The 8,660-nt window shown below is 39.5% G+C and overlaps 1 protein-coding gene across 9 annotated transcripts in view; it reads right to left on the bottom strand.

Moving 5' to 3' along the window:
- The window catches only part of Anks1b (ankyrin repeat and sterile alpha motif domain containing 1B), a 1,082,674-nt gene that overhangs the window by 869,838 nt on the left and 204,176 nt on the right, over nt 1-8,660 (bottom strand). The gene's annotated exons all lie outside the window — the stretch shown is intronic.

Genomic DNA, 8,660 nt, shown 5'->3' with positions numbered 1-8,660 from the left:
AACCAAAAAAGCCCTGTTCCCTCCCCCCCTCCCCCTGCTCACCAACTCACCCTCTCCTACTTCCTGGCCCTGGCATTCCCCTTCACAGGGCCAAGGGCCTCTCCTGCCCTTGATGACCAACTAGGCCATCCTCTGTTATACATAAGCTGCTGGAGCCATTAGTCTCACCATGTATACTCTGGTTGGTGGTCTAGTCCCTGGGAGCTTTGAGGGTACTAGTTAGTTCATATTGTTGTTCATCCTAAGGGGCTAAAAACCCTTCAGCTCCTTGGGTCCTTTCTCTAGCTCCTTCATTGGGGATCCTGTGCTCAGTCCAATGGATGGATGTGGCCTCTACTTCTGTATTAGTCGGGTACTGTCAGAGCCTCTCGGGACACAGCTATATCAGGTTCCTGTCAGCCAGCACTTGCTGGCATCCACAATATTGTCTGGGTTTAATGATTGAGTATGGGAAGGATTCCCAGGTGGAGCAGGCTCTGGATTGTCCTTCCTTCAGTCTCTGCTCCATAGTTTGTCTCTGCAACTCCTCCCATGGGCATTTTGTTCCCCCTTTTAAGAACGGACAAAGTATCCTCACTTTGGTATTCCTTCTTCTTGAGTTTCTTGTGGTTTGTGGATTGTATCTTGGGTATTCTGAGCTTCTGGGCTAATATCGACTTCTCAAAGAGTACGTACTATGTGTGTTCTTTCGTGATTAGGTTACTTCACTCAGGATGATATTCTCTAGACCCATCCATTTCTCTAAGAATTTCATAAATTCATTGTTTTTAATTGCTGAGTAGTACTCCATTGTGTAGATATACCATATTTTCTGTATCCATTCCTATGTTGAGGGACATCTGAGTTGTTTCCAGTTTCTGAGAGTTGTCCCAATAGTATAAGAAACTATTTACTACAGTGATATCACAAATCCCATAGTTTACACATGCCAACTATGGGCTCTGTCCTTTGAAGATGTGATTAATTCCAAAAAAATTGCACAGTTTTACCATAAGTTATAAAAATTTAAGAATTATTTAACACCATTACTTGGCATATGCCCAAAGGACTCACCATCCTACTCCACAAATACATGGTCAGCCATATTCATTTCTACTGTATCTCCAACAACTAGGAAATAGAAATAACTTAAATGTCCTCCAAATAAGAATGGATAATGAAAGAGTAGTACATAAACATACTACTGCAAAAAAAAATGAAACCATGAAAATTTCAGGTAAACAATGAAATATTATACTAAGTGAGGTAATCAAGACCCTGAAAAGCAAATGCTGAATACTCTCTCTTATCTGTGAATCCTAACTCTGAAACTTTAGATGTGAGTGCATAACCTAGAGTAACTACAGAAACAAAGAAAGTAAAAAGGAGCCATGGGTGGGGGAAGGAATTCAAGAGAAGGGACAGGAGGAGTGGAATGCTATAAAAGGGATCGTGGGGAAGTAACACATATAAAAGGTGTATTGCAAGCCAGAACTGGGCTAACTGGTCTACCTCCAAATTTAGCATTTCAATTACAACCTCCTGAGGCCTCCAAAGGAGACCAAATAAAGAAAGACTAGATCTTGATTTTAGGCAGCAACAGAGAACAACAGTGATAAGATAATAATGTGGTAGTGGTTGTGATCAGCAGGAAAAATCTGCATGTTAGAATTATAAAAGTAAATCTCAAAACTGTAAGACATAGTAACCAGTGGATAAGTAGAACCTTAATGGAGATCAAGGAAGGAAATACTACTAAGGAAAATTTTGATTCAGGAATAAAAGTACCTGGCACCTTGGTTATTACCATGACACATTATTATTATATTACCTCTGGATAAAAGAAAAGTTCCAAAGGTCAGAACATCCCAGCCTTCACAAGCAAAGGTAACATCTTACAGGCTTCAGGGCAGTAGCTTTTGTGTGCTACAGATGTGTCTAACCTCTTGACATTACAAAATGACATTATCATCTATAACATTTCATGCCAGAACTCCATGATCAAATTGCCAAAATAAAACTCTTCATTTTTTTAAGACTCATAACATTTTAATAAAGTTTAGGATTTTGTGTTGAGCTGCACTCATACCTGTCCTTGCCTGTGTTCAGATTATAATATAGGCTTGGACATATGTACCTCTTCCCTCAAGTATGTTCATCTACACAGTACCGACCTTTACAGGACTACCATCAGATTTGAATGTGTCTATAGACACATTAAGATTAAGTGTCTGGGTTTAAACACTGTTGTGGATGCCCACAAGTGCTTGCTGACAGGAATCTGATATAGCTGTCTCCTGAGAGGCTCTGCCAATGCCTGACAAATACAGAAGGGGATGCTCACAGCCAACCATTGGGCTGAGCACAGGGTCCCCAATGAAGGAGCTACAGAAAGGACCCAAGGAGCTAAAGGGGTTTGCAACCCCACAAGAGGAACAACAATATGAACTAACCAGTACCCCGCAGAGCTCCCAGTGACTAAACCACCAAACAAATATTACACATGGTAGGACTCATGGCTCCAGCTGCATATGTAGCAGAGGATGGCCTACTTGGTCATCAATGGGAGGAGAGGCCCTTGGTCCTGTGAAGGTTCTATTCCTCAGTATAGGACAATGCCAGGGCCAGGAAGCAGGAGAGGTGAGTTGGTGAGCAGGTTGTGGGGAGAGAATAGGAGATATTTCAGAGGGGAAACCAGGAAAGGGGAGAACATTTGAAATGAAATAAAGAAAATATCTAGTAAAAAAAAAAAAACTAAAAAAAAAAAGATTAAGAATACATGTGGAGAAGAGCTAAAGTTTAAAAGATGGTTAAGGCTGGGTGGAGATAGCAAAATAGGAATATAGCAAGTGTTCAAATGATTCAAAAATTATATTCCTCCCATTCAAAATGGGAAAGGGCACCTCCTGATTGGGGATTATTAGCTCCTGTCTTTGCCTGTCCTCTCTTCATCCTGTCTCAAAGGAAGCATCCTTTCTCCCCATTAAAGCTAATCCTTCATTTGTGTTCTTTATTGCTCCCTGCTTCTTCTTGAATTTTGCTCATTATGTATATCTTCACAATTTCTCTTGCATCTGCAACCTCAGTCTCTCCATCGAATCCTTCCACTCTCCATAAACATATGTACCTTTCCACTATCCAAAAACAAAACAAACAAAAACCTGACTTCATTTAATGGCACCATTGCTAGCTACCATAGTGAAACCAGACTAAAGACAATCTGTCAGAGACTGAACATTTATGTCTCCCCCAAAACCCAGATGTTGATGTTTAATCCATACAGTGAATTATTTGAACAAAAGGCTTTTAAGGAAGTGGTTAAATCTCCAGTAAAATGCTAATCTGATGGGACCAATGTCCTTGTAAAATGCAGTGATAGCAGAGAATTTGCTCTCCATTTGTATTCAGAAGAAAGTCTCCTGAAAGAAGATATTAACAAGACAGGAGGAGGGTGCTAACCCAGAGCAAGATTGGCTGAAATCCTGATCCTAGACTTTGTAACCTGTGGAAAAAAATTAATTCATCTTACTTAAGCAACTCAGTCTGCAGTATTTTGTCAAAGCATCTTGAACAGGAAAGAAAGGAAAGGAGAAACCAGGGGAAGGAAGAAGCAAGAGGTGGTGAGGGTCTGGGCTAAGGTGATAAAATGGGAGGCATTGTTAAATAGTGACATTCTCAACTTGACCTCGGAGCTTGTGGGATCCACTCTGAGCAAGTTGAATGCGAATGGTCCTGGCATTTGTTGAAATGGGAGAGAGAAGCTTAGGGAGAAATGGATATAAAAGCTAAATGTTGAGTTTGGGAAATCTTAAATTTGAGAGTCTCCTTACCCATCTAATAATATATCCAGGAAATAATTATACACACTAATTAAGAGTTCAGAGTGAATTCCAGGTTTAAAAATAAAGGTAAAAGAGAGAAAGAAACTTGGTAGTTATTAGATAAATATGTCACTGGAAGCAGATAAGAGGTTAAAATGAGGTTAGACAGAAATAAGAGTGGACATAAAGAAAGAATATCTGAGTGCAAAGCCATGAGGCCTTGATGGAGGGGATCTGGTCAAGAGGAGGCAATCGTGGGGCCCTGATGGATGGAGACTAGGACAAGAGGAGGTGATCTGGGGACCTGATGTGTGGAGACTAGGACAAGAGGAGGCAAACATGGAATGAAAAGGCAAGAAACTGCACTGCCAACTCGGCCTTCTAAATGCCTTTAACATATGAATTTGCAGGTCGTTGGCATATTTTGTGTGTGAACCACTAAGATGATAGCATGCTAAATGACTTTCTTCCCTGTGCTACTGACAGCACTGTAAGTCTGTGGCCACCTAGACTTTTAGGTTTGTCTTATGACACAGTCACATGAGAACCTACTTTGTCTTTCTTGCTGCCAGCTCCCATTCTGGCCTTCCAGATCCTCTACATTGTCAGTTAACAGTTCTTAATCATGTGTGGCCACAGTGAGTTGATTCTGCATGGCTAAATAATTATGATCATTTGTTTCCATCACAAACACAGATCAGAACTTGTGTTTTCCCACTGAAGTTACATCTCAAATATCATGGAATATGTAACCTAATAATACTGAGTCCAGTTTATCTTATTTTAAAAGGTAATCACAAAACTAAATAAATATAAATGGAATCAGGAAAAGGGGACGGCAACCAAAAGGAATTATGAGATCACAAGGTTTTTTTGTTTTGTTTTGTTTTTAAGGGGAAGGTTTGTTTACTTGTTTTTTTTTTTAAAGGAAGAAATGTGTTACAATTTCATTATGTCCTTACGGAAATGATACAGTTGAGAAGAAAAAACGAAGTTTAAAAAAGGGGACGGGGATTAACATCAGAGTACTGTTGAGGTTTAGTCTAACTGTAATGCTAAACTCTGTATTCCAAGGTCTAGTTGTCTCAAGACAAGTAAAATCTTATGTATGCCAGCTTTTGTTGTGCAAACCTTGCTCCTCAGTTTAAAACTATTGATTGAATATAGACACCTACTCCTGTAGCTGGGCAGAAGGGAGGTAGGCGGGGCTTCTGTTCCAGGGCTTGGGGTCAGAGGCAGAGAACAAAAGGGAAAGAAGAGGAAAGAAGGAGAGGGTGCCATGGAATAGGTAGATCATGAGTAAGGACTGGCCAGTTGGAGCAGGAACAGCCCAGGCTAAATATAGCAAGTGATACGTCTGAGTTACTGACAGGGAAGTATACAAACTAGCAAAGAGGGTTGACACCTGCCCAGGTCTAGTGCTCTAAGGCTTATGATAAGTTCAAAGAAAGGTTTTTGTATCTTTTATTTGAAAATTGAATGCTCTAAGGTGGGGTAGAAACCCCCACATAATATTTACCATGACAAAGTAATATACCCCAGCAGACAGAGGGAGATAGGACTAAATGGACTAGCTGAAGACCTAACCTTGGTTATAAAGACAAACTGTATGTTTAAAAGACCCGGAAGGGCTCTTAGGCTATTGCCCTCTTGTCTCTCGCCCTCTTTCTCCCCTTCTCTTTTCCCCTCTCTCCACATGGCCATGGCCACCCTCTACTTTTCTACCTTCTCTCTCTCTCTCTTTTTCTCTCTCTTTTCTACAATAAAGCCAAGAACTATGAAAAAAAAAAAAGAAAGAAAAAAGACACAGACAGAAAGGCAGGCCTATGATATGGTTCTGGGGTTAAAAGTGATTGCTGCAAAACCTGCCAAGCCTGACTTCAGTCCCTAGAACCTACATGACAGAAGCGGGGAACCGACTCCTCACAAGTTGTTCTCTAACCTCCACATGTTCCATGGAGTTCACGTGTGTTCACACATATATATGAAATACTTTTTATTTCTCAGTGAAATAAAGGTAAAATTGAGATAAGAGTGTGAGAAGGAAGTGTTGAAATCTGGAAGAGCTTTTTAAATTATCTAGAGAAGTTAGAGAGTAAGAGCTTTAGTTCATGGTGATATGTTCATTAGATGTACTTACCTCAGATCCTGCCACTGTGAGGTGCTAAAATCAAACTGTACTTTAGTCAGGTTTATATTTGAACAGCTCACTGTTTGGCAACTTCTACTTATGATTATCAACTTTGGGCAATTTTACCAAATCTTCAAACAATGTATAATTACATTAATGTTACACTAGTAAGTGAACTCTTAAGACTTAATAAAAGAAAATTATAAGGAAGATGTACAGTTAAAGGACTAACATAATATTACTTTTGCTTTCTAGTTACCAAAAATCAGGATTTAAAAAAAATAGAAAAGAATGATAGTTCTAATAAAATATTTTGATTCATCCCTTCTTTCTGAATAGAGCTGACTTAAAACTTTTTAAGACTATTTATATATTTAAGACTTATATTCATAAATAAATATAAGACTGGCTGAACATCTCTAATATGAAAATTCAAAGTCTGAAAGACTTCAAAATCTAAAAGACTTAAGAACTGACATGATGTCTGGAAGAGAAAGAAATTTCTACAGCTTCCTCATGGCAGTCAAGATGCAGGTACACTAGAAATGGTTTGAAATCACTTTCAGGCTCTACATATAAGGAACAGACAGAACATAAATAAATTTTATATGTGGCCTATGGTCCTATTCCCAAATTATTTCCTTATTTATGTGCAAACATCCCAAGATTCAAAAATCATCTGAAACACTTCTATCCCTGATAATTTCAAATAAGAAATCATTGACTTAACATGAAATTTAGCCAAATAGAAATCAAAGTATTTTGTTAATAATTCAAACAGGCTGTAATTTAGAATGGCTTAGAGAGGAAAAACTGCAGAAAACAAAATTTCCAGAGAGAATACGAATACAATACTACATTTCAAAGACACTGGGAAGATGGCTTGGTGGGTAAGGTGTTTTTCTTCAAAAGCATGAAGGCCTGAGATCAGATCCTCAAGACATACATGGAAGCTTGGTGTGGTGAGTCCTCCTCTAGATATGGAGGGGCAAAGATAGATCTCTCCAGGGGCTTCTTGGCCAGCCAGTCTGCTAAGACAGCAAGCTGCAGGTTCAGAAAACAACACTGCCTCAAAAGATACGGGGAAGAAAGAGCTGAGTAAGACATGCTAACATCAACTCTGACCTATACGCAGGCTAACATGAGGCAGGACATCCATACATACACACATGTTCACATATGTAAACCACATGCATACACATGTACATTCACAAAGAAAGAATATGGAAGAAAAACACATATAACCCAAATGGATGAAGTTTAACACTGCAATTTTCAACTGTTTGGCTGCAGCAATGTAATGATCTTTCAACCCTCTGAAACTGTTCAAGTTCACTCTTAGCCAGGGAGCATACCCACAAGCATTATCTGACATTAAAAACATTTTGGAGTGAAGCCAATGGAAAAACTGATTAATTTAAGTAATAAAATTAAAATCCTTATTCAAAAAATAAAAAGCAGTAAGTAGGGCCTGGAGAAATGACTCCATGGTTAAAACCCTGTTGCTCTTGCAGAGGACCTAGGTTCAGTTTCCAGCACCCACAGCAATTCGTGAGCCTTTAAACTGCAGTTCCAGGGGAATCTGGCGCCCTCTTCTGACCTCCACAGGCACTGAATACACATGGTGTACAGACACACATGCAGGCAAAGCTCCACACATACAAAATTCAACTTTTTTTTTTAAGTAGTAAGTAATCCCCTCTAATTTTGAGGCAGAATATCACTCTGTTGCTTAGACTTATCTAAAACTCACTATGCTGACCTGGAACTTGGATCCTTCTATCTTGGCCTCCCAAGTACTAAGATTTCCAGTGTGTACTTCCATGGCCCACCAACAGAACTATTTTATAAAGTGGTCTGTGTGGGAGCAGTAATTCTAACAGCTGAGAAACCTATAACTCAATCTCTAGACAATTCTGCACAACTTTCAGTAATTCCATCATAGAACACTATTTCAACACAGAATTTGCAGATTATATGTGAAACTGGGCTCTCATTTCTTTTATTTAAACTCCTTTTATAATTAATGTTCTCCTCTAATCTACAGGTAGAGACCATTTTCCCATTTAAAGAATTTAGGTGAACTTCGTAATTTGCTCTGGCCAACCAAACCTGACAGGATCAGCAAAGTGCTAGGATTAAGCATAGAGCCCTAGGGGCATATTTTCTTTCTCTTTCCTTCTTAGAATCATAATGTTGCCATATTGGCCCAAACTCACCAAGTAGATCTTGATAGATAAAACCTTTCCTATCACCTTACATGATGTCTACCCATCCTCCAAAAGAGACAAGTATCTAATGTACAACATGGGGGAAATATACATGGGGGAAAAAACAGACACCATATATTTGGGTTGCAGAAATATAGAAATAAAGCCAGAACTGAGATGGAAATGTCCTTTGTGTTGGTTAGCTTTCATAGTGCCAAAAGGTGCTGTGTAGGCTCCTGGGGGAAATTGTCCTCCACAATCTCCCTTAGCTATAGACCCTGCCTGCTGCACTACTGTGGTAATTTGAATAAGAATGGCCCCTCGTAGCCTTGTACATCTGAATGCATGGTCCCCAGTAGGTGGAAATGTTTGGGAAGGATTAGGAGGTGCGGCTTCATCTTGTGGCAAGAGATGTGTCACTGGTGATGTGCTTTGAGTTTTCAAAAGTCCACACCATTCCCAGTTAGAGTGTGTACATGTGTTCTCTCTCTCTCTCTCTCTCTCTCTCTCTCTCTCTCT

The sequence above is a fragment of the Mastomys coucha genome, unplaced genomic scaffold, assembly GCF_008632895.1.
Source record: "Mastomys coucha isolate ucsf_1 unplaced genomic scaffold, UCSF_Mcou_1 pScaffold4, whole genome shotgun sequence".
NCBI classification, from domain to species: domain Eukaryota; kingdom Metazoa; phylum Chordata; class Mammalia; order Rodentia; family Muridae; genus Mastomys; species Mastomys coucha.
This window is presented reverse-complemented; position numbering and strand designations above follow the sequence as displayed.